At 37.9% G+C, this 27,444-nt stretch overlaps 1 protein-coding gene across 1 annotated transcript in view; it reads right to left on the reverse strand.

The window, feature by feature from the left end:
* Positions 1–27,444, reverse strand: part of CCSER1 (coiled-coil serine rich protein 1) — a 1,048,396-nt gene that overhangs the window by 455,542 nt on the left and 565,410 nt on the right. The gene's annotated exons all lie outside the window — the stretch shown is intronic.

Raw genomic sequence — 27,444 nt, forward strand, 5'->3', positions numbered from 1 at the left:
AGGAAGGAGAGTGGGAGAAGGTGGGGGAAGAGAGAGAGAGAAAAAAAAAAAACATGGATATGAGAGAGCCAAATTGACTGGTTGCCTCCTGCAGATACCCTGACCAGAGGTGGGAAGCCAACCGCAACCCAGGTATATGCCCTTGACCAGGAATCAAACTCTTGACCCTTTCATGTGCAGGCCAACTCTCTAACCACTGAGAAATACTGGCCAGGGCAGGCACACACCTGTTTTTAATTGTATAACATACAACAAGCATGTAGAAGTACTCAAAAAATAAAAAAAGTAGAGAACCTTTTCCCCTTGCTTCTCAAAGTATCTGGGTGCATTCTCTCTAATATCTAATATTTGCTTGTTTTAAAATAATGGTTGAGTCTCTCAGAGCATAGCTTTACCTTTAGTATTTGATTTCCTTAACAAGTATCTCCAGCAATTTAGACACTGTTATGTTAAAGAAAATCCTATATGATAAATATTCTACTAAAATTTGTGAGATGGATGAAATGAAATTCTAAGCTTATACTTACTTTTTGAAAGCACACATATGAATCTATTTAATGAAAAGAAATAGAAAAACTATGACTAGTGGTTTCATGGTCATTCCATTTGCTTTATACTGTGAAGAGTATATTCCTTTTCATGGACTTGTTCTGAATGTATTTCTAGTGTATTTATGCAAGATTTTTTCTAGTTTATATACTAAAATTAATTATGAAATTACCATATAACTATAACTAGTGGAGCTTCTAATACTGAGTAGCTCCATTCTTCTCCTGAATCTTTATTTTTTGTTTGCTACAGCTTATAATCATCTCAAAGTGAGTATTAATATGTATTAAAGCTTCTAAATGATGTTTCTGCTACACTGTGATGTGAATACAAAAGCATTCCCTCTGGTTATTGCTGCATCTGTCTCAAACAAACAATTTAATTTTTTCATATCCATGGGGAGCCATGCTCATTATATTCACCAGGTTTAGGGCTTCAAGCATGAATTTTCTCCTGGACACATGAATAATCAGGAAACTATTAACAAGAACCAAAGAAACAAGTAGACTACTTTTGTGCAGTACTGGAGGATTATGTGACCCAATAAGATTGTATCGCTAATATTCATGCTCTCTTTTACTCAAAGTGTTATTTGTTGACAAGATTGGTAATTATTACATATCATTGTATTGAGGTAATAAAAGTACTCTATTTTTTTGTCAACAAATAATGCCTGATGAAATGGCATTAGAACATGCCTTCTGAGTCATTTTTTGCACCCATAGTAAAGTGTATACATACACACATATGTGTGTGTGTATATATTTATATATATGTGTGTATATATATATATGTGTGTGTGTGTGTGTGTGTGTGTATATACATATATATGTATATATATATATATATATATATATATATATATATATATAATATAATATATATGTATATATACATATCTAAATAGACATTCAACCTATACCTTATAATGCATTTGCTGTGTCTGCATCTTCACAATTTTGGCTTGTATTTGATATATATATATTAACTACTCCTGCCAGGACTCAACATAATGTAAACTCTTCTCCCCAAACAAAATTTTCTGTGGCTCATAGAATTCACAGGGCAATATGCCTCCACTTAAATGAAACATGCCCCTTGATCAACCAGCAGTAGCTAAGTGAGAATGGTGTTCTTAGAGGGGAAAGGGAGAAAAATTCTAAATACTATAACTTTATCACGTAAGATTATTCCACCTTTTAAAATAAAGCAGGTTTTTAGCAGGACAGGCAGCTCAAACTATGTATGTTATATCCATAAAAAGCCAGTTCTTACCTTTAGCTCCAAATGAGTCTTTTCAAGCAGATACAACATTCCTCCCTCAAGCTTCCTTACATGCCCCAGCTGAGATCCAACCCGAAACCTAGGTATGTGCCTCTACTGGGAATCAAAACTGCAACCTTTCTGGTGTACCAGAAGACGCTCCAAGTGCTCCAACAAACTGAGCCACCGGCTGGGGCTAAATAATGCATTTTTTTAAAATCATAAATATACTTCATGCATATTTGGGACATACTCGAAAATGATACTTGCTGGTTATCTGAAGTTCAAATTTAATGTGGATATTATCTGTTTTATCTGTCAGCTTCCTCTAATCTTAGAACATTTTTACATGTGTGATTTATACTAGCTTTGTTTAAATACTTATGAAATATTACTAAGAGAAAATAATATCTCAATCATAATTCTGTTTTTAAAATTGACAGAGTAATAAAAAGATTATATTTAATTTAAACTATAATTTATCCACAGGCTTCATGCCAACCTTGGACTTTTCCTGGCAAAGTGGATGTCTCCAGTTTTCATCCTTATTGCCTAATAAGTCATACCTTTTATTAATACCTTTCGGCTAATGGTGTGCAAAAACATGGCTTTTTCCTTTAAACAAGATTGTTTAAATCTTCTTAATAGCTTTTAAAACTTTACACTAAGCTATTACCTCAGAAAGTACTTCTAGAGTAAGTGCTAAAATGGTACACTGTGAAGTTTAATTGAAGAATAATCAAATTGGCTCAATCTACTATTCTGTATATGTAAAACCAAAGATTTTATTTTCTTATCAAAAAGGGGGCGGGGGAAGTCCTCATGGATTTGGAACATCTCATGATTTAAATTGCAAATCACATATTTCAAAGTTAATTTAGTACCATGACAGACCACAAGACCATGAATATTACTAGGACAGTCAGAAAATCCTATATAATAAAAGCCCAGCGACCGAAACGGCAAAATGATCAGAATGACCAGAGACCAGAATGACTGTGGCCCCTTGCCCTGGTAGTCCCCACCCCCAGCAGGGACCCCCACACCAATCAGGGGTGTGGCCAGCCTGTAAACCCCCAGGGCCCCACACCCCTGCCAGCCCTGTGCCCCAACAGGGACCCCACCCCATTTGGGGCTGAGGCCAGCCTGCAAACTTCCTGGACTCCTCGCCCCACCTGCCCCCCCCAATAGAAACCCCCACCTCGATTCGGGGCCCCATCAGGGCAGGCCAGCCAGCCCCCAGCTGTATACTGGGCCTCTATCCTATGTAATAAAAGGGTAATAGGCAAAATGACCCCAAGAGCAGAACGACCAGAATGAGTGCTCAATCAGTCACTATGAGGCGCACTGACCACCTCTCGGTCCCTTTCCCCAGCCAGCAGGTTCCGATCGCCAGATGGCGAACTGGAAAATGGGGTTGGGGGGTGGGGATGTGGGTGGCACCAGGCCAAGGCCCCTGCCCCGCCAGTCGCCCACACACAGAGGGCAAATCGCAGTGGGGATCAGGCCAGCGAATGGGCGGGAATGGCCAACCTCTTGGTCCCTCCCCCCAGCCATCAGGCTCCGATTGCCCGGTGGCGAATGGGGAACCAGGGGTGGGTGGCGGCAGGGGACAAGACAGGCTGCAGGCAGCCGGGGAAGAAGGCCCTGATCGCAGGCCAGGCCTAGGGACCATACCCGCCCACGAAATTTTCTGTGCCGGGCCTCTAGTAGTTTCATAAAATGTTGAAAATTCACTGACACTTAGATAAACAGTAAAGGTATTTTCAAAAAATGATTTAAAACATGAATTTCAATTCCTTTTTTTTTTAATTCATTAAGGTCATTTAATACTTAAGCTTACTTTACCATTCTCAGTAAGGAGAAATTATAGGAGACCTGAAGTGGATAGGGGGAAGACTAGAGTAAAAAAAGTGGAAAACAGTGGATGGGGGAAGATAACAGTAAAAAAAGAAGAAAAAGAGAGAAATAGCAAAATTTATGATGTCCTATAATTTTATATTTATGTATTGTGAAGCATAAAACAAGCTTAAAGTTTATATACATCCCATTTAGCAAATGATGCTCTAAGAAATGCTTATGTCAGCCCTAACTGGTTTGGCTCAGTGGATAGAGCGTTGGCCTGCAGACTGAAGGGTCCCAGGTTCAATTCCAGTCAAAGGCATGTACCTTGGTTACAGGCACATCCCCAGTAGGGGGTGTGCAGAAGGCAGCTGATCAATGTTTCTTTCTCATCGATGTTTCTAACTCTCTATCCCTCTCCCTTCTTCTCTGTAAAAAACCAAAAAATATATTAAAAAAGAAAAAGAAATGCTTATGTCAGAATTCCACCTTCTGCCTAATCTGTGAACACCCTACAATGCAGAATGTTTGGCCTTCCAGAAACAATTTATGTGAGGATAACAAGTAGACTATACAAAGTTGAAGCACACGCTTGGTGCATGGAAATTGCCTCAACAAAGGATCCTGTCATGTATATATTGTTCATATCACTTCTCCTGGCATAGTCCTCAATGAACCCATGTGGGCTCCTAGAATGACAAAAGCTGTGAGCTAAAAATAAACAGAAAATCAAAATCAAAAACCACACACACACACACACATACACACACACACACACACACATGCACATACACATGCACACGCAAACGTTCAACTTAAAAACTGAAAGGAGCTGATCCTATCTAATAAAAGAGTAATATGCCAATTGATCGTCACTCCAACACACAAGATGGCTGCCCCCATGTGGACACAAGATGGCTGCCACAAGATGGCCAGCAGGGGAGGGCAGTTGTGGATGATCAGGCCAGAAGGGGAGGGCAGTTGTGAGGGACCAGGCCTGCAAGGGAAGGCAGCTGGGGGCGATCAGGACAGTAGGGGAGTGCAGTTAGGGGTGACCAGGTGGGCAGAGGAGAGCAGTTGGGGGATACCAGGCCTGCAGGGGAGGGCAGCTGGGGAGAACAAGGCCTGTAGGGGAGGGCAGTTGGGGTGACCAGGCCTGCAGGGGAGGGCAGTAAGGGGTGACCAGGCTGGCAGGGGAGGGCAGTTAGGCGTTGATCAGGCTGGCAGGGGAGTGGATAGGGGGGGATCAGGCTGGCAGGCAGAAGCGGTTAGGGGCAATCAGGCAGGCAGGCAGGTGAGCCATTGGGAGCCAGCAGCCCTGGATTGTGAGATGGATGTCCCAGATTGGAGAGGGTGCAGGTTGGGCTAAGGGACACCCAGCCCCATGCACAAATTTTGTGCACCAGGCCTCTAGTTTAATATAAGCAGTGAGCTGCCAGGAGCAGAAAGTATGTAGAGTTTGGGGTCCTGCAGTAACAGTATAATAGGATGGTCAGAACAAAGAATTGTCCCTTTTGTACCTCAGAGTATTGAGTGTTTCTGGTGTCATAATTATGTTTGCAAAACAACCTTCTGTCTTTGGAACTGTGTGCTAATTCTTGCAGAAGGGAGATTTCAGAGAGGCCACAGAATGCCTTGTACATATTGACAGGACATTCTACAGGCATCAGTCACAGTGGCAGCAGCAATAGCAGAAGAGATATGCACCTTCACAGGGATTCCTGACCTTCCAGGGTTTTTGAAGCCTTGGAAACTTACATCATCACAAAATGCCAGAGCAGAAACTGAAGAATGAATGACTAGAGAGTGGAAAATATATCTACTGTATTTCTCAGTATATAGGAGATTCTCCCTGCGGACGCTCAGAAATAAGAAGATGGCTCTGAGGAGCTGAAGGTCTCATAAGAGTTGTTGAGGGACAGCTAGAGGAACACTTTTTCTTCCACTATTATTCTAAGTTTCTATTTTTCAAATTCCCCAGTGAGACACTATAGAAAATGCAGATTATATAAAACAAATATATTCTGAAAAACATTTGTGTCTCTTAGCTCAAAGCTGTAAAATATTCAGAATGCACATGCTCTTGCAATTTTTTTTTTTTTTACTTTATAAAAAGTATATACAGTTGTAACAGCTAGATCAGGGGTCCTCAACGTTTTTAAACAGGGGGCAGGTTCACTGTCCCTCAGACCATTGGAGAGCCAGACTATAGTTTAAAAAAAACTATGAACAAATTCCTATGCACACTGCACATATCTTATTTTGAAGTAAAAAAACAAAACGGCAAAAAATCCACATGTGGCCCGCGGGCCGTAGTTTGAGGATGCCTAAGCTAGATAGCAACATTTCATCTTTAAAATTTTTGTTCATACAAATACATGTTAAATATGATTTCTTTGTAAACTATTGCACTGACAAATAAAATTACACTGGTGTTCTTTTAACATGAACATTCTTATGTTTGTGTAGTAATTTAAGAGAATTACTAATAAATACTGTTTTCAAGTGTCTACAAGTTTGCATTATATCTCTAAATGTAAATAAAAATAAGAAGTACAACTCACATAATCCTATATAATAAAGAGGTAATATGCAAATTGACCCTCACACCCTCGCACAAGATGGCCGCCCCCATGTGGTCAAAGATGGCCACCACAAGATGGCCGGCAGGGGAGGGTATTTGAGGGCAATCAGGCCAGCAGGGGAGGGCAGTTAGGGGCAATCAGGCCTGCAGGAGAGGGCAGTTAGGGGCAACCAGGCCTGCAGGGGAGGGCAGTTAGGGGTGACCGGGTCGGCAGGGCAGGGAAGTTAGGGGCAACTGAGCCAGCAGGGTAGGGCAGTTGGGGGCGACTGGGCCTGCAGGGGAGGGCAGTTGCGGGGGGACCAGGACTGCAGGGGAGGGCAGTTGGGGCAATTGGGCCAGCAGGGGAGCAGTTAGGCATTGATCAGGCTGGCAGGGGAGTGGTTAGGGGGTGATCAGGCTGGCAGGCAGGTGAGTGGTTGGGAGCCAGCAGTCCCGGATTGTGAGAGGAATGTCCGACTGCCGATTTAGGGCCAATCCCTCGTATTTGGCCTAAACTGGCAGTCAGACATCCCCCGAGGGGTCCCAGATTGGAAAGGATGCAGACTGGGCTTAATATATTAGTTTGAATATATTAGCCTTATTTTGGATAACAGTATTGAAATGTCAGTTATCTCATTTATTTTCTTTCTAGTATTGATTATATCAATCCACTGAACAATATTTAAGATTAAAGAAACTTCCTTTGTGCAAATTTTTACAGGGGTTAACAAACAAAGAATTTTCATATTTACAGTTTTTAGAGAGTTTGACTAATGAAAGGCAAAGCTTTCTTTATTTTCTCAATAAAATTCTTATCTATAACTTAAATCAGTACTTCTCAGATGATCTATTGTGAAGACCATTTTTAAAAACTTTTCAATCTGTCACAGACCAATGTTTTGGAAAACAGGATATGAATCATATGTAGAAATGAAATTAAAAACAAAATATACAAAATGGAAACTCCTCCTTTTTTCTATTAGCTTTGACAGACATAAAATTAATCTTCAAATTTCTACAAAAGTTTATACTTTCAGTTTCTAGGCTTATTTTGTAACAGCAGTAAATATTTTGTGGATCACACTTTGAGAAGTATTGGGTTAAATGACCAAATTTATATTGATTTTGAGAGTACTCATAATTATAAAATATAGAAAAATGTAACTATTTTAAATATGCCTGTATGTTCTGTTTCTGTCTATATCTGTGTGTTCGCACATATTAACTGAAACCAAATTAATGATTCACATTATTAGATCTTTAAAAACCCAGTCAACTTTGAAGTTTGCCTTATAAAATGTTGTCATTGCTCCCACAACTTGAGATGTCTCATGATGTTGCATTTGTGGTTATTGGCTTAGAGAAGACTTATTGTACATAATATTATCCTGTATCTTTTACAGTTTCCGGGACATAATAGATGATTAATACATAAATTTTGATTAAGTGAATCATTTGGCATAAGCTGTATTAAACTAGGAGGAAATGATAAAATGCTTCTAAGAAAAAAATGCAAAAATGTGTTTCTGAATAAAAAAGGAAGAATAATGTTTTGATTCATCTTGTTTTTCCCAAAAATATGTACACTGAACAATTAGGTTGCAAATTAAACTTTGTCATTGTAAATTATTTTTATTAGAATTAGCATATTAAATGAGTTTGAAATGTTTATGATTTATATATCAACCTAAGACTAGTGACTGCATTTTCTCAAAGTCTGTCACTTCGAATATTGGCTATATAAAAATAATCTGTTGGAATAGTTTTCACTTTTTATCACATGTACTATTTCATGTAAAATAGCTTTGCAGGCTCTCGCACAATGTATGCCATAATTTCTCCTTTCTTCTAACAGCGACTTGGAAGTCATTCAGGAAGAAAGGAAAAGAGAAAAAGAAAAGAGGCAAAGCTAGAGATTTGAGTAAAAATATGATGAGAAGTTTTTTAAATTGCCTTATAAGTTTAAAAGCAAATCTTGCCAATTCATCCTCATACTCAAACAGGCATTCAAATTTAAAACACAGTTATTTTCTTTTGGCATATCTCTTAATGGAAAGGTGGTCCCTGTAAGAACATTTTTTTAAAGATATTAACTTCAAAGTAGCTCATCTATTTAAAGATATAAAGAAACATAGCAAAATGTTTGGGTTACCTATAATCACAAGTGGGTTAAGCTTTCCATATGATATAATATGTAATGGATCACATTTAAATAAGGATCAAGATCCTTGAGTGTTAGTTTCCAAGTAGAGGGGGAAAAAGAACAAACAGAAACAAGAAAACATAAGCGCCTTAGATACCTTTTCTAATGACAAATTGGAAAACAGACGTGATCTACAACCAGATATATTTGGTTATATATACAAACTCCAGACTCCCTGGTATTATTTTTCTTTTGTAAAGTTGTCAAGGTATGTGCTTTTAAAGACTGACATGTTTATTAAAGTAATTTATCAGTAATTAAAGAATCATGATCAAAAGCTACATATGCTTTAAGAAATAAATATATGCAACTTTTCAAGGTGTGTGGTTCCATTGCAACAGCCAAGGTATCAAAATTATATTACTTCTCGTTATACCTGCAAATTTAAATTTGAACTCCAAATAGAGCTATAACTATTTATCTTAAGTAAGCATTTATTTTTAAAGTGAATCTTTTTTATCTTGACTTTCTTAGTTGTTTTTTTCTCCCTAAAGAGATTGTAGGTGCATTATATTTTTCACTCTTGATAAACAGTAACTCTGATGAACTTTTCTTCAATTAAAATTGGTGGTGATTTCTACTTTTAAAAACTATCATTAGTTTGAAATTATATATATTCTTTCTTCTTTGAAGGCTAGTGGATAAATATACTTTTTTTTTTTTTCACATCTGCCCATAATTGGAGAGCAAGCTTAAAGAAATAGCAGTGTGTGATGACAAAGATTTACTTATTTACTTTTGGGCAAAACCATTATGCTGTCTAAAGCTAGTCTGGCATGTACTGCGCTCTAAGGATCCCATTCATCAATGACTTTTGTGGCATTTCAGGGGGGATTTTCATGTAATTTACTTCTAAAGTCCGTGTAATAAGCCTCTTCAGAGTGAGGTACATAACATGATTATTCATCATTATTGATTATTCTCCCTGGTGGTAAGCAATAGATGCTAATATGCCTATGGAAGAGAAGGAAGGGTGGGTATGTGCATGATTAAACATAACTGAAGAAACAGGTTTGCCTTATTAGTCCTTTAAGTCATTATGTGGACTTTCAAAAACCAGCACAAAGCTGATACTATTGCCTTCTATGCTCTTGATGTTAAGGAAATTTCATAGCCACTAAGGCAAACTCTAAAGAGGAATTCTCTTATTAATAAGCTAAAATCATTTGTGCTTTTAGACTCAATAAGGCATAATTGTGTCTTTTGTATTGAAAAATAAAATAGTAAAAAAAATTCTGAATGGTTTTACATAAAACACATGTACATTAAATTTGCAATTTGGGAGCTCACCAAAATGAAGCATTTTGAGTGAGAAACTCAGTCTAAAATACATATTTTAAAAATCAATTTATAAAAACATTTATTTATAGTTACAAGCAAATACCTTGTTTTAAAAATGGGAAAAGGATATTGAGAGGAACTATCTTAAAAAGATAAGCACATTTTGCATAGTAAACATGGAAAGATAGATTACGTACCACTTTTGGACTCACAGCATTCTAGTCATTCATTAATAACCATTTATTGAGAGGCTGTGTCAGACACTGTACTACCTACTAGAGATTGAGGAGATAGACTTGATCTGTGCTCTCACACAGACCAGTATGGAAGGAAAAGTTAGTCATCAGTCATTATCACAATAATATGAGGTGAGGATAATCATAGGGGAAGGATAGAATTCTTTAAGAACAGAGAATGGGGCATTCAACAATATCTCAGAAATCAAGGAGATCTGAAGGAAGTAAATGTACAACTGTAGATTAAGTAAGGATTGGCCCAGGCAAAGATAGGGCTTAGGAGGTAAGGTATGAGACAGAGGAGTGAGCAGCATGAGTCAAGACTCAGAGCTTAGCATACTATAGAAGTGTGGCAAGAAATGAAGCCAAAGAAGTGGGCAGATGCCAGATTATGAAGGACTTGTTAAGGACAAAGATTCTTATCCTAAGAGCAATGGAAAGTGATTAAGGACTTTAAACTAGGGAATAATCTGATCAAGTATATGTTTTAATAAGATGACTCTATTAGTGGAAGACACTAGAGAATGATATCAAGATTGAAGATAAAGAGATAACTTAGGAAGCCAGTAATTCAAATGAGAGATAAGGATGACCTGCATATCTGAAGATAAAATCAATAGGAGTTGATAATTGATATGAAGCAGGGAATGAAGAGGAGGGAGTGAGAGGGTTAACTTGAAGCGCAGGCAGACAGGGCAGGGGTCCGGTAGGAAACAAAGGCAGGTGGAACATAGGCAGGGGCAGGCATGGCAGTTTGAGCAGCCTCACCACAAGGAACCAATCAAGCAGAACTAATAAAATGTTTCTGGACTCAAAGCAGGAGGCATGGGAAAACAAGGGAGAGCCTGCAGTCACCAGGTGTACCAACATATAGAAACAGAGAAAGTTCAGCATAGGAACAGAGAAAGAACATATAGAAACAGGGAAAGTTCAGGTCCGTTGCTGGGCAAAAACAATGAGGGAATCAATCAGGTGACAACAGAGGTAGATATAGAAGCAGGCTTGTAGCAAATATATACCCCTGGACTACAGGCTTTAATGGGCAACCCCTTCTTTGGGCTCCTCCCCATTGGGGAGTCTGAACCTGCTTGTAATAAATTTTCCACACTTTTGCTTAAATCTTTTGGTCTGCGGAGTTCATTCTTCAGCGTCCTGAGACACAACCCCGGGAAAAGACCTCAGCTCACCGTCACCGTTATCAGGAGGACATTGACTTTCTGGCTTTGCTGGTACCATTTATTAAGGAAGAAAATACTATAAAAATTGTAGTTTGTTTTGGGGAAGATACATTTAGTTTAAAATATGCTAGGCATGAGGAAAGCAAGTGTGAAGTCCCTGATAGAGGGCTGAGCTGAAGAAATGGATGGAAGCATTGTGAGAAATATTAACTTGTAACTAAAACCATGGTTGTGAATGAGATTGCCCAGGGAAAAAAGAACACAGAGTTTACTTGATAGCTCGATATGTTTTATGTACCGGGGACTATTCTCTAGTATCTAAATAAGACTAATATTTTCATCTCCTTCCCGTCCAAATAACGAGGCATTCCTTTAACTGTAATCATTTCTTTATCTTTACAGTAAGAGGCTGCAGTCCTGAGGAGTGCCTCCAGTATTGAACAACCTGAAGGTTCATTCCCATCTCACAGAATTATGAAAATCAATTTTGATAATGCCTGGGTGTAAATTTGCTTTGTGATGTGTAAAACACAACAAAATGGAAAGTTAATATACCGAATGGTAGAACCATACTTTTCACTGAAGACTAAATAGGCACAACAACAATGGAACGCTATCAATATTCCATTCTCTGGCCTGAAAGAGAACCAGTCCGCAGTGTCAGGACAACTGGTGCTAACTCTATTGCCACAAGTTGAGGCTGAGTGGCTTCCAGGGCTGTTTACTTGAAAGGTGGACAAGAAAATTATTCCCGAGGGCAATTCCAGGGTTTAAACAGACCAAGAGGTCAGATGTACAATGTTCAGACTGAGTATAGAAAGAATTCCCAGGATGACACTCTCCCTATTCACTTCATGCTTTTCTCTCAAGTTCCTTCTAGAATAGAAGGTGAAAAACAGTGTAAATGCGCTGCCACTCATTCCCACCTGCGCTAATACAGAACATAGGCTGAGACCTGAAACAGAGTCTCTGTAATCTTGTTTCATCAACCAGAATAACGCTGTGAAAAACTTAGAGATAATACCTACTACTGGATGAATAAATCACTCAGAAATACATGACATGTTAATATCAAAGACAAAATCTTTTTATTCACGAGCAAATCATGCAGTGTTTAAACATTAAACCTAGGAATATTAGAGACACGTTCACAAGTAGAGGTTCTGAGTGTTTGAAAGCTACTACAGACATTGTATTTTATTAACATTATATTTGTTTAACACCTGTGAGCTTGGCAGCTCCATGTCAAAAAGGAAATCATAATCTGATGCCTGTTTTGAAAGATTCCTAAGTCTAATACAACTTTGCGTTTAATTTGCCAAGCACAGAGAACTCAAGAAAGTAATAACATAGACCAAAAGATTTTGTGTATACACACTTGACTGCATTATGGAAAAGTTGAAATTAGTTCATTATTGTGTATTAGTTTTTTACCTTTATGCTAAAAAGGCTATTTTTAAACAATAGTTTAAAGTCAGTATTGCAACATTATGTTAAAGTTGCAAAATGACATAGAATTGTGCAAAATGACCAGTGTCCATAAAATTAATATTCTATAAGCTAAAACCTTAATAAAAATAGATTAGTGAACATAAGTATTTCAGTAGATATTAAGTTATATAATTAGATTGATTTTTTTAGATTAAATTATATTCACAAATTAATATTGCTCCTACTTTTAGAAAAGATTCCTGGCATTTGCTATTGAGAATCACATGTTCAAATACTCTTCAGACATCTTGGCCTCTATCTTTATGGAAAGTGGAATAAATTATTTTTAATATGTTTTTACTGACTTTTTTATAGAGAGGAAGGAGATAGAGATATAAAAACATCAATGAGAGAGGAACTTCATAGATCAGTTGCCTTCTGCACACCCCCTCCTACTGGGGATCAAGCCCACAACCTGTGCATGTGTCCTAACCGGGAATCGAACCAGCTACTCCTTGTTCCTGGGTCAATTCTCAACTGCTGAGGCACACTGGCCAGAATGGATTAGAGTTCATCATTATTCTCACTGGGAAGTTTAGGAAACTGAAAAGATGTAAACTCTCAGTATTCAGGAAGTACATTAAATAGACAATAAAAGGAAAACCCAACTACATATTACATTTTGCATCTTTAGCACTATTCAAAGGAAATAATCTATTTCTTATACTCCTAAAGTTTTAGTAAAAAAAATATTACCACTATATATTTTAAAGCAGCTTTAAAAATGTAACCTCATCTATACACTTCTGATCTATTAGTCACAAAAAAGTTGCTTAAAAATTTTTCACATCATAGTGGCAACTAAATCAGCCTCACACTAAACTACTGTCAATACCATAACTGATGAAATTTTTGAAATAACTTTATGAGGTTAAGAACATAGTTCTATAAACATAAAAGCTAACGAATCACAAAATTATTGAACCCAGAAACTTGATGCATTTTCTTTAGAAATGTTCCATTGAGCCAGGGACCACTGCCTGCCATTAAGCTGGCTGCATCCTGCACACCTCTGAGGAAATCGTCCTGAAGGTGTGAGCACACCCATACCAGCAGGAGCAATGAGTGCTGCTAACTCTAACATAGGATAATACATTTATCTACTTTGTGAGAGCTTTCATAATCGTATCTGTATCCAATGCCAAGCATAATATAGATGATTTGTGATTTGAAAAGTCATAAGTAGCTAAAGCCCATGAAAACAGATTAAAGTTTGAAAAAAGAGAATTCCAAGAAATTATTCACTTGTCCTTTTTTTTAGTCATGATTTGTATTGCCATAAGAAAACCAGAAGGGATAGTAACTCTTGTTGTATAAACATCCTCAACATCAATACTAATAAAACATCCCTTAAAAATTGAAAAATCTGCCCCACATTACTCTATGGCAATAAGGAGCAGAAGCCAATTCTTTGGTTCTATTTTGTATTTAGTCTGGGGAAAAAAGTCAAATATTTCATGTCAATTTTCAGTTCCATATCACCTCCTCTGTGAGGTCTTGGTCCCTCAATAGAGCTTATGTGTCTGTTACAGGATTTATGACTGTGTTAGAGCTATTTGGACAGGTGTTTGTCTCCATGAATGGAATGCTGATTCTTCTAAGTCTCAGACTGGCTTTTATTCATCTTGATATGCCCACTAGCTGCTACAATGTTTTAAGAAAATCTAGGAATAAAATAATACCTGGAGAATGAACATGAAAAGGAATATTTTATAGATGTGCTTTTGAAGGACTCTTTTTAAAAAGCTTAGTTTATTTGTTATCATATACAATGATATCATAATCATTTTTACTAGAGAGTGAAAATTTTATTCATTTATATAATCAACAAATATTTATCGCCAACAAAAAATATATCCATTATGTGTCAGTCCCTGGGTCTAAGCCCTGAGATAGAGAGTACAAGAAGATATATTAGAATTCTACCATAATACAGCTTAAATTATTAATGCAAAACAGATATTAAAAACCCAAGTAAAATATAATATTTTTGATTCTTGTAATACTGGTAGTACAGGGTACTATTAGAGCAAGTGCCAAAACAGGTGCTATTTAGCAGGAAGAGCTAGTCTAGAGTAGGAAAGTCTCCTGAAGAATTTAGTTTAAAACTGAGATACAGAAGATAAGATATTTTCAAAAAAGGGAGGGGGGACAGAAGGGAAAGAATATTTTATAAAATACTAAATTTATAAATGCAAATGTCTCACAAGTTGATTTAGATTTTAAAATATAACATATACATAATACTACTTTATAAAAGTGTGTTTATTTTCAGGATTAACAATATATTTTAATGGATTATATCCTGTAATTCCATGAAAAGTTGTCCCGAAAACTTCAACAGCTCTAAGAATTAGCAAGAATAATATACTAAATCAGAAGCCTTATGGCTCACCTAAAGAAGGAACTTCTGCTTCATGAAAGACCGTGTAAAGAGATTAAAACACAAGCTGCTGCAGACTGAAAGGAGAGATTTTTGAACCACATAGCAGGTTAATGGCTACTATTGAGAATATATAAAGAACACTCAAAACTCAATACTAAAAAAAAAACACACACACAAAAAAAAAACACCCACAAATAATCAAGTTAGAAATGGGCAAAAGATAAACAGACAGTTTACCAAAAAAGATATGTCAACTGCAGATAAGCACATGATAAAATGTTTAACATTAGCCATCCAGGAAATGTAAATAAAAACCACATTGAGATATTACTAAATACATACCAGAAAGGATAAAATAAAAACTAGTGGCAACACCAAATGTTGGTAAAAATGCAGAGAACCTGGGCCATTCATATATTGGAAGTGAGAATGTAAAATGTAATGTCACTCTGAAAAATTTGGCAACTTCTCATAAAGTTAAACATATACTGACCATATGTGGTAGGCAGAATAATGCCAACATGCCTCTTCCCCAATAAAAAATTCATAGGTTCACCCTAGCTAGTTTGGCTCAGTGGATAGAGCATCAGACTGTGACTGAAGGGTCCAGGGTTCAATTCTGGTCAAGGGCACATGCCCAGGCTGGGCTCAATCCCCAGTAGGGGGTGTGCAGGAGGCAGCCAATGAATGATTCTCTCTCATCATTGATGTTTCTATTTCTCTTTCCCTCTCCCTTCCTCTCTGAAATCAATAAAGATATTTTTTTAAATTCTATTTTAATTCACAGGTTCTGGGTATTAGGTTATAGGTATATGTTATTTGTCAAAAGAGAGTTTGCAGAGCTGATTAAATTTCTGATCTTGAAATGAAAAGATTGAGTTAGATTATCCAGGGGGGGTCCATTATATGCACAAAGACCCTTAAAGGAAAGAGGGAAGCAAGACAGTCAAGAGTCAGAGAAACAGATGTGATCACAGAAATGGAGAAATAAAGAGAAAAGAGGGAGAAAGAGACTTGAAGATGCTATGCCGCTGGCTATGAAGATGCAGGTTAGAGGCGAGGGCGGGGGTAATCAAGGAAAATAAACAGCTTCTAGAATTTGGAAAAGCTGGGAAGTTGATTCTTCACTAGATTTCCAGAGGGAGCACTGTCCTGCACTCACCTTGACTTTGGCCAGTGAGATTTTGAACCTCTAGTGTAAAATAACAAATTTTCTATTGTTTAATCCACTTAATTCATTGTAATGTATTATATTAGCAAAAAGAAACTAATATTTAGTACAACCCAGTAATTGTACTGTTGCTTACTAGTATTCCAGAGAAATGAAACAAGTTTACACAGAAACTTGTGCATGATTTTTACATAAGCTTTACTAATTTTCAACTAGAGATAGCCAAAATGTCCTTCAATGGATAAATGGTTAAACAAATTGTGGTACTTGACTATCATGGAATACGACTCTACAATGAAAAGGAACAAACTAATGACAAAATCAATTGGTTTTTTTTTTCATAGGATAATACTGAGTAAAAAAAAAGTTAATTTTAGAAGATTATATAAAGTATAATTTCATTTATATAACATTTTTGAAATGTCAAAATTTTAGAATGGAGAACATAGAGTTTGCCATTGGTCTGGGATGGTAGGGGAGGGGAGGTTAGTATGAAATTTGGTGGTAAGAACTTTGGTAAACCAAAGTAAGAGGAATTTGACTGGTAGAATGGTATTTTAGGCTAACCGGTGAAAGTGTTTTAATTCTCCCTTGGGTATTCAATTAGAATACAAAATAGTCACATTGATAGTTGTACTGATTTAACCTCTTTTTATTTTCTTCTTCAAGATAAGGTCCTCTGATACATGTAAATGAGTGAAAAGCCTTCAGAAATCAGAAACAAATTGAAATATCATCTACCCGCTGATTAATGAAGCAGCTATTTTAGGAAGTTAATATTTAAATTATGTAACTCAGCAAATTTGTTAAGATACCCTGAAATCATCACAACTAATTTTCTGTAGGAGCTTATGGAAAAAATAAAAAGTTGAAGAGTCCCTGATTAAAAACATTATTCATTACAATGACTTATATCTAATGCCTACCTTTCTAAGATACATCTGCAAAATATATTTGTCATGTTACCAGGAAATATATTAGTGCATATGCTCATCATATGCACTAATTGACATGACATATGCAGATGAAAATAAAATCTTATTTAACCTTAAATAAATCCCCATGTAAATATTATTTTTTCTTGTTGATAGCATTGTTGGAATTTCTAAAAGATCATTTCAATTACAATGATTTTGACCATGTTTATTTTTTTAATGTATTTTATTGATTTTTTACAGAGAGGAAGGGAGAGGGACAGAAACTTAGAAACATCAATGAGAGAGAAACATTGATCAGCTGCCTCCTGCACACCTCATACTGGGGATATGCCCGCAACCAAGGTACATGCCCTTGACTGGAATCGAATCTGAGACCCCTCAGTCCACAGGCCGACGCTCTATCCACTTAGCCAAACCAGCTAGGGCCATGCATCTAAATTTAAATTTTGATTCCACAAAGCCTCAAAATCTGAACAAATTAAAAATGATACGCAGAGGAAATACACTACATATGAATGTTGTTAAATTGATTTTACATTTTAAATATAAAGAAAAAATTATCAGAAACATGCATCATCTTAAGAGCCAGATAATAAGAGGTTACAAATCAACTAAGGATCTTTTATGAGTCTAACAACATGCTACTGGTGAGATGGAGGACATATAGTTTTAATTTGATTATTTGAATGGCTACACAATAACATAGCATTTCTTAATTATGGTATTATGCTATGCATTTTGGTTTGCGTTTATATTCATAAATAGTAATATAACTTTAAACAATTTTATAATAATAACTCTGATTATGTTCTAAATGTTGGCTGTGAGTAGAAAGTAATCTCAGCTTAATTAGCTGCATACTTATATATGCTAAATTAGAGCTACATAACAAGATAAAAACCTTTAAATTATATAGTGGGAAAAACATTTTCCAAACATAATTACCAGACTCTCTCAGGAAGATATAATTACTATGGGCTAAATTCTTTCTTCGGCTTCATTTTTGCATCTCCCACAGAAGCCAAAATATGCAAACTGCATTCATATCTCCAGATTCAATATCAATTTACTGGGAATTCTCTGGGCAATGTCCAAAAACTAATGGAGGATATACTGAGAAACCTTAAAGTAAACATATTTCAACTATCTATAATAATAAAAGCATAATATGCTAATTAGACCAGATGTCCTTCCTTCCGGACAAAGCTGCAGCCCTCGGGGACCAGGGCAGAGGCAGCAGAGGCAGCAGAGGTGCCTCCCCGCCCCGGCCTTGGCAGCGGCAGGCGGGGGCCGGGGCCAAGGCCCTTGCACCAATTTCGTGTATCAGGCCTCTGGTGTATAATAAAACCAACCTAAGACACCATTCATTCTTTTTAGAAGCAGTAATCTGGAATGTTCAATGCTGACCATGATTTCCCAATCAACTCACTGTCTGCTCTTGAAGAACTTATTTAATTAGCTTACATCTAACTTTATGCATCTCTGAAATGGAGATAATAAATATTCATCTCATGGGATGTTTAGGAAATTCATAACTGTAAAATGCAAAAAGATTTATGGGTAAAAGTTATAGATCAAAGTGCAGAATGCGGAGCACTTCAGATGGTATGTTTCTGATCTGTGCCTAGAACAGTGGTTCTCAACCTTCCTAATGCCGTGACCCTTTAATACAGTTCCTCATGTTGTGGTGACCCCCAACCATAAAATTATTTTCGTTGCTACTTCATAACTGTAATTTTGCTACTGTTATGAATCATAACGTAAATATCTGTGTTTTCCGATGGTCTTAGGCGACCCTGCTAGTGGTTCTCAACCTGTGGGTCGCAACCCACAGGTTGAGAACCACTGCTGTAGAGCTTAAGACCATCAGAAAACACAGATATTTACATTATGATTCATAACAGTAGCAAAATTACAGTTATGAAGTAGCAACGAAAATAATTTTATGGTTGGGGGTCACCACAACACGAGGGACTGTATTAAAGGGTCACAGCATTAGGAAGGTTGAGAACCACTGGTCTAGAACATTGTGGGTAAAATGGTATTCATTGCTTGATGATAGCTGCGTTTAGAATAACCATCAGAGTGAGAAAACAGATGATGTAAGGATGTTGAGCAAAATGGAGAAACAACTATATTCTGGTGGAGATAAATTATCTGACCTCTAATCCTACCACAATGGATTAATAAACCACCAATGGAAGAGACTAATTCAAAAAGTAACAGCATACTCAAAACACATAATGATCTGAGCTATGTGCATAGTTGGAAATCAAATGTATAGCATACTGGTCAAAACCATGAGCTTTGCAGTTATGCAGCCCTGGTTCTCATCTCAGCCCTACTTTACGTGTGGCCTTGTGTAAATTACCTTGCCACATTTATCTAATCCAGCAGTCACCAACCTTTAGGACCTCACACATTGGTGACCACTGCTTTTCTAATCCATAAGAGAAAAATAATAGATTTGAAAATAGATTCATAAGAATTTTGTTAAAATTAATGAAATAATGTATATACAGCTCTTACCATAATGCTGATCAATAAGTGATTTAATCTTTCAATAAGTATATTACTTAGTAACTATTATATGCCAAACATCATTGATATATATGTGTGTGTGTATATATATATACATATAGATACACATATCCCATATATATATGTATGTACATATATATATACACACATATATATTCACATATATACACATATATATTCATATATATATATGGAATATAGTGGTAAACAAGCTTTCAAGAAGCTTACATTCTGAGAGATAGAAAAAGAGTAAAGCAATAAAGGAGCATAATAAATTTAGATGGTGATAGCTAGACTATCACATACTTTTGTTATAGATGTGTCCACCAAAATACATGTTGCAGTTCTAATCCCTGGTAGCTGTGAATGTGACCTTATAGGCATGTGCCACTTAATAACAGGGATGTGTTCTGAGAAATGCACCATTAAGTGACTATCTTAGAGAGCACTTACATAAACATAAGTGTGAGAGCCTACTACTGTGATTGTATGTGCTCTACATACAAATGCAGCTGCTTCAGGTTTGTTTACACCAGCATCACCACAAACACGTGAGTAATGTGTGATGTTACAATGGCTACAATGTCACTAGGTGATAGGAATTTTTTAGCTCCATTATAATCTTATGGGAACATCATTGTATATGCGGTTTATTGCTGACCAAAATACTATGCTGAGCATAACTATATTTGGAAATAAAATCTTTGCAGATGTAATCAGGTTAGGATGAGGTCATACTACATTAGGGTGGGCCCTAGTCCAAAATGACTGTCCTTAGGAGAAGGAATGGAAACAAAAGGAGAACATGATGTGAAGACACAGAGACATACAGACACAGTAAGTAGATGGCTATGTGAAGATTGAGGCAGATACTGGAGTTATGCTGCTGCAAACTAATGGATTCCTGGGCTACCAGAAGCTGGAATAGGCAAGGAAGGGTCCCTCTCTAGAGGATTCAGAGGGAATATGGCTTGCCGATGCCTTGACTTCAGGCATCTTGGCTTCAGCCTGTGAGATAATGAGTTCCTGTTGTTTTAAGTCACGCAGTTTGTAGGTAATTTATTATAGCAGCACTAGTAAACTAAAACAACTTTTTGAAGGAAATAATCTACAGTAATAAAAGAGAAAGATGCAAATTGACCGCACCTTCGTGATGCCAACCAGCCAATCAGGAGTGAGTATGCAAATTAACCCAACAAAGATGGTGGGTTAATTTGCATACGAGGCACTGAGCAGCCGGGGGTGGGGCAGGATGCTTGTGTCATCGCCATGGCGATGATGCAGGCATTCCGCACCACCCTAGCCGCTCCAGGCCTCTCGGAAGCATGGGAAGGCGGAAAGGCGGCTCTGGGCAAGAGCAAAAAAGTAGCCCTAACTGGTTTGGCTCAGTGGACAGAGCATCGGCCTGAGGACTGAAAGGTCCCAGGTTCGATTCTGGTCAAGGGCATGTACGTTCGTTGCAGGCACATCCCCAGTAGGAGGTGTGCAAAAGGCAGTTGATCAATGTTTCTCTCTCATTGATGTTTCAAGCTCTCTATCCCTCTCCCTTCCTCCCTGTAAAAAATCAGTAAAATATATTAAAAAAAAAAAAAGGTAGCTCTGGCCAGGCAGTGCCAGCAGCCAGGGGAAGGAAGGCCTATTCTTGCATGAATCTTCATGCATTGGGGCTCTAGTCTATATTATAAAAAGCCCGTGGCCATAACACTGTAATGCCATAATGCCGTAACCAGTCACCAGGAGATGCATTGATGGGTCCCGCGGTGGTGGCGGTATAGCAGGTCTGGGGTCCCAAGGCGGTGGTGTGGCGGGGTGGCAGGTGGGTGGGCGGGTCACATGTGGGTGGGTGGGTGGGGCCACGTGATTTAGAGTGCTGGGCTTCTAGTCTTGTGATAATTGTCTTAAATTTATTCATACTCAGGAGAAAAATCTAAGGTGATAGAGAGGTTAAAGATTCCATTACAAAAGGAAAAGTTGAAAAGCGGACTATGCTGGAAGAAACAAGAGGGCAGGATCAAGAGGAATGTTCAATGTGTTGATCACTTCCTCACAAAATCACTTGAGTGTTTGTTTGAAAGTTATATTCCGGGGCCTCATAAACAATGTCTGAAAATGGAGTCCCTGAGTATAGAGCCTAGGATTTTGCAATTATTGTGATATGATCACACTAAAGTTTAGGAAACACAATCTAATCACTTCTATGTGAAAACTAAAACAAATAAAAAATACACCAGATTTATATAGATATAGAAAACAAATTGGTGGCTACCAGAGGCAGAGATAGGAGAGTTGGGGAAAGTGGGTGAAATTGGTAAAGGGGTCAAAGGTTACAAACTTCTACTTATAAAATAAATGGGCCATGGGATGTAATGTACATATGGTGACTATAGTTAATAATACTGTATTGCATAAGAAAGTAGATCTTAAAAATTCTCATCACAAGAAAAAAAGATCTTGTGGCTATGCACAATGACAGATGTTAACTAGACTTATTATGGTCACTTTACAATATATATAAATATCTAATCGTTGTGTTGTACTGAAGCTAATATAATGTTGTATGTCAATTATTCCTCGATTTAAAAAAAATAATTAATTGAATTAAAAGGAAACATTGATCTAGAGTGTAAGTAGTTAAATCATGAAATTTAGAATTTAATGTTTTAAAATGAGAGCTCTGACATGTGGAAATGGGGACTAATCCTAGATTTGTATTGGAATTGTAAAGTATTAGGAACCAGATGAGATTGGGTCCCATGAATTATTAAAAATAATGAAGTCTTTGATTGTATCTTTTTCTATAGCAGCACAAACAGTTGCAATACAAGTCACCATCTTAAAATATTGCCCTGTTCTTAAATATATATTTTTTACTATCATGTTCTTATTTTTCTTTTGTTTAAGGCATGATACCTGTATTATGTTTGTTTTCCAAAGTAGATTATTCTTCTGGCTCCAACTAAATCTCCTCCATTTGTTATTTTTTGTTCTTTCTTGCCCCAGCCCTTTCATTACATTGACTCAGACTCAACTGCTGGTCTGTTTTTGATTAATCTTCTTGTTTTTTCTCATATACACCAAATTCTCAAGCCTACATATTTATAGAGGTAGTAGCCCCTCCAAATATCCAATGGGACATAAGACCTGTTCTCAAAGTATATTAGAAAGACCTAAGAAGTATACAGAATTTGTATATTCTTGGGCCCTATCATCAGAGATTCTGATTTATCATTCCTGGGTCTAAGAATCTGGACCTGCAGGTAGCACTTCATCTGATTCTGAATTAGGAGCAACTTGCACATGCTTTCCAGAAACACTCCCCAACGTGAGGAGTATTCTCTCTAAGCCCCAAATGATCACAGAGTCTGATGAAGCAGGCAGTGATGCTAGTGAAATATTTGGCAGCATTAAGAGCTATATAACATTCAGATCAAGAAAGATACGTTTCTTTACTCTGCCATGGCCAAATTGAGATTGAAATATTGTGACTGTTTATACATGCCATATTTTAAGAAGAATGTGTTACTGTGTGATACAATTTGGCCCAGTGAGTGCAATTCATGTCACTGGGGTACAGAGGTCAGATCCTTGTCAAGGTTGTGTCCCTACACCTCCTAGCTGCAGTCGTTACCCAGGAACTTGGTGGGATACCATACTCTACTTGCCATCTGTAAGCACCTCCTAAACCATATTATAGAGAGTTGTTTAATTTTTTAAAAAATAATTGATACATTCCATCTGAAATAGGGATAATATGATAACTAAGAATCCATCTCATAATGTCCCACCTTTTTTTTTCAGCTACCCAATTCCTAAGCCACTTCCACATTTTTAGGTATTGGTTAACACCAGTCTTCTCAAGCTAATATAACGTTCGGTACAGACCACTCTCCATGTCCAAGAGTGCTAGTCTACTCGTTCTATGGCCAAGACCAATCCAAACTTGATGGCTGACTCCTCAGTTCCTCAGACTTGAGAATGTTTTAGTCCATGTGGTTTGGTGACTAACAAGACTCCACTCTAGGTGTGATGGCCTCACCCAGTGAATAATTTCTTTTTTCGGGAATGGGGTATCAGAATTGTGAAAAATGACAAATGGAGCCATTTCAAAATAATTTGGAGGCATCATCCCAGAGAAATTGCCTTGTACAGCTTACTCCTCAAACCTTTGAAATGTTTGAACGGACAAAATAAACTTTTCACTGGACCAAACCAACACTATATTCCAACCACTGTTTGTAAAGCTAACAGGAAAGCTGACATCCTGAAAAGTGAGGACATTCTTTAGAATTAGCACCACCATGTAGAGCTAAAGAATAACTTAGTTTATTCGCACCTATAGAAATTCCTTCCTTGGCTTATTAGCAGCAATAGAAATTCCTTCCTTCTTTTCAGTTAATTATTTCCCTTCTCTTTCTCATAAATACCCTTTTGCCTTCACCTCATAATTGGAATACTGGGTTTCTGCCTGTATCAATGCTTCCCAAAATTATAGTTCTTTTTTATTTCAAACTAGCGTTCCCGTTGCAGGAAAAATCCTGCAATAGGATTTCCTGCTGCCCTCTACCCCGCCTCCGCTCCTCCCTTGCCGCCCGCCTCGCCTTCTCCTCCAGCCCGCCCGCGTTTCCCTTCACCCCCGGCCCCGCCTCTGTTCCTCCCTTGTTGCCCCGCCTCGCCTTCTCCTCCAGCCCGCCCGCATTTCCCTTCGCCCCTGGCCCCGCCTCCGCTCCGCCCTTGCCGCTCGCCCCGCCTTCTCCTCCAGCCCACCTTCGTTTCCCTTTGCCCATGGCCCTGACTTCGCTCCTCCCTTCTCCTCCCCCCGCCCCCCTGGCTTGCTTGCTTTTTCGAAGCTTTACTCCCTTTTGCAGCTCTTGGCTTCTTTCGACACTGTCTTGATATGCAAATTAGCTGCCATCTTTGTTGGGGTAATTTGCATACTCGTCCCGATTGGCTGGTGGGCGTGGCTTGGCTGGTGGGCGTGGCTTAGGTGTAGCGAAGGTGCGGTCAATTTGCATATTTGTCTATTATTAGATTAGATAAACACTTGTTGCCTCTCACTTTTTTTTTTTTTTTCCAGATTAACAGAAGGCAAAAATATTATTCACCCAGAATGGGCTGACTGATTTCCTTAAACTACTACTGAGGATTAAGTGAGATAATGTAAATCAAGCACTTAACAATACTTGGCACACAGCACTTTCTCAATAATACACATCTAAGGATAACCAGCATGTGAATAGCTTAGACAACAAAAAGAGTTTCAATGATTTCCACCAACAGTAATTCTTCTCCAGCATGCATTTAATTCTGATTCAACTCAGCAAGTACTTATTCACTTATTCATTAACTCAACTGATATTAGGGAATTTATTATGAACAAGGCATTGTGCCCAGGACTGTCGGTTATGCTAAGAAGTTTAATAACGGTTATTTTGGTACTGTAACTGATAATGAGAAAAACCAATTCTTTAGTGAATTGAATTGCTTGTAATCTCCCAAGGAGACAAGGATTTTAAAAACTGTATAAACAGTGTGTGATTATGTGCCAAACTATGTAGTATCTAGGCAAATGAGTACCATATATGATCCACTAAAGGATGGTACATAGTAAAATGAAATATACTCTAGAGAAAAATGCTTGGTATTAAATTTTATTAGATAACATATTAGAGACTAATTCTGTGACAAAAGAATGTCTAATAGCCCAAATAGACAATTTCTATTCCCTTCCCTTTAATGTTTTGTTTTATAATATTTGTTACTAGTGGCCCAGTGCATGAATTTTATGCACAGGCAGTTGAGGTCCCCTCAGCCCAGCCTGCACCCTCTCCACTCTGGGACCCCACAGGGGTCGGGCCTAAACCGGCAGTTGGACATCTCTCTCACAATCCAGGACTGCTGGCTCCTGACCACTCGCCTGCCTGCCTGATTGCCCCTAACCACTCCCCTGCTGGCCTGACTGATGCCTAACTGTTCCCATCGGCATGATCGTCCCCAACTGCCTTCCTCTGTGGGGCTGAGGGGACTGGGGACTCCAGATGGATTAGGCAGGGCTGAGGGGACTGGGGAACTGAGGCTGGATGAGGCAGGGCTGGGGGACTGGGGGACTCCTGCTGGATGAGGCAGGGCTGAGGGGACTGGGTGCCACCATTTTGTGAGGGCATGACAGTCAATTAGCATATTCCCTCTTCATTGGCTGTGGGTGCCACCATCTTGTGAGGGTGTGATGGTCAATAATCATATTCCCTCTTTATTAGATAGGATTTCTTTCCTTAAATTCTTGTGGGTTGCTAGTCTTGCATGAATACATCAATGCAATGCTATACTAGGGTTCTTGGGACTCTGTTTTATCAGGAAACAGTGTTAAAATAGAATTCCAAATATTTCTAAAATAAAAACTTCTGGAAAGAGTTCAAGGAAGATTTATGCAGGATCACAGAATTTCTGTGATTGAAGAGACTTTGAGAGTCATATATCCAGTTATCTGGATTATTATTTACAGTGAATTTCACAAAACAACAGGCAGTTATTGAAAACAATTTATTTATCATGTAGAGAAAAACTAAGATTAGACATTGGAATTAGAGTTATGGGAACATGTTTTGTAGACAGAGATTAATGTGTAAATAATCATTAAAAATGGCATGAGATGCCACTATACAAAATTGATACCCTAATAACTGATTACTTTTATCCAAGGGCAAAAATGGAATTAAAAAATACCTCTACATTTTCCTTGCCTTTATTTTAAAACACTCCCCAAACATAAAAGGTTATGAAAGTGATTCATGAAAGAATGTGTTTGGGTCCCCGTGTTGGAGGTGGGGATTGAATAAATATGTATACCATAAGTCCTCCTGCGACTGGTAAATGAGAGGGAATGAGGAGCTGGTGACTGATGGAGGTCACAGAATACCTGAGGAGATTCACTTAGATACACTTCTGTGAGTATGAATTGTGTGCTCAGCCTGAGGGTGGGAGTGAATGCGGGTCTATCGGTCTGCTTCCAAGGATTCTGCCCATCTTTTGATTTTCGTTTTGCTTTGTTTTGGCTCTAGGGTCTCCAGCCTCAGGAGAATTCCAAATATTATAGAAATCTTATGAGAGGTTTTTTTTCTCGCTCTTTTTAGCCACTTAGGGCTCAAAGAAATGACCTTCTTTTCTCCTTTGTGGGAACACCTGTTAGTTGAATTTTACTTTCCTTTGCGATAGCGCTTGGTCTAATTTGGGTGTTTTTATTTAACCATGTTGTAATTTATCATATTGTGCAGGACTTTGTATATGTAGCCATTTACTAGTTCAGACATGGAAGAGGAAGCGCCAGCCTTCCCCCGCCCACTGTCCCATTGGGTCCAGTCTAGCATTCTGTAAAAAGTTTCCCCTTCTGGCCCCAGGTTAAGCCTTGGTTAAAATCTCCAATTACACCGGTGAGGTAATATTGAAAATCCCCTGTAAATTTATGCTAATTGCTATAAACCAAATGATTGTATCCCCCACAGATTCATATGTTGAGATTCTAATCCCCAGTGTAAAGGTATTCGGGAGATAAGTAGCTTTAGATGAGGCCCATTCAGATGAAATTAGTGTCCTTAAAAGACCTCTCTTTTCATCTCAGCTTTCTGAAAACCAGGAGGAGGGACCTTACTAGACATCAAATTTTTCCAGAACCAAGATCTTGGGCTTCCCAGCCTCCAGAACTGTGAGAAATAAAGGTTTGATATTTAAGCCATCCAGTTTATAATATTTTATTATAGCAACTTGAGTTGACTAAGGCACTCATAAAAAAAAAAAAGTCTCTATTTTCA

This window comes from Eptesicus fuscus, chromosome 2, assembly GCF_027574615.1.
Source record: "Eptesicus fuscus isolate TK198812 chromosome 2, DD_ASM_mEF_20220401, whole genome shotgun sequence".
Lineage (NCBI taxonomy): Eukaryota > Metazoa > Chordata > Mammalia > Chiroptera > Vespertilionidae > Eptesicus > Eptesicus fuscus.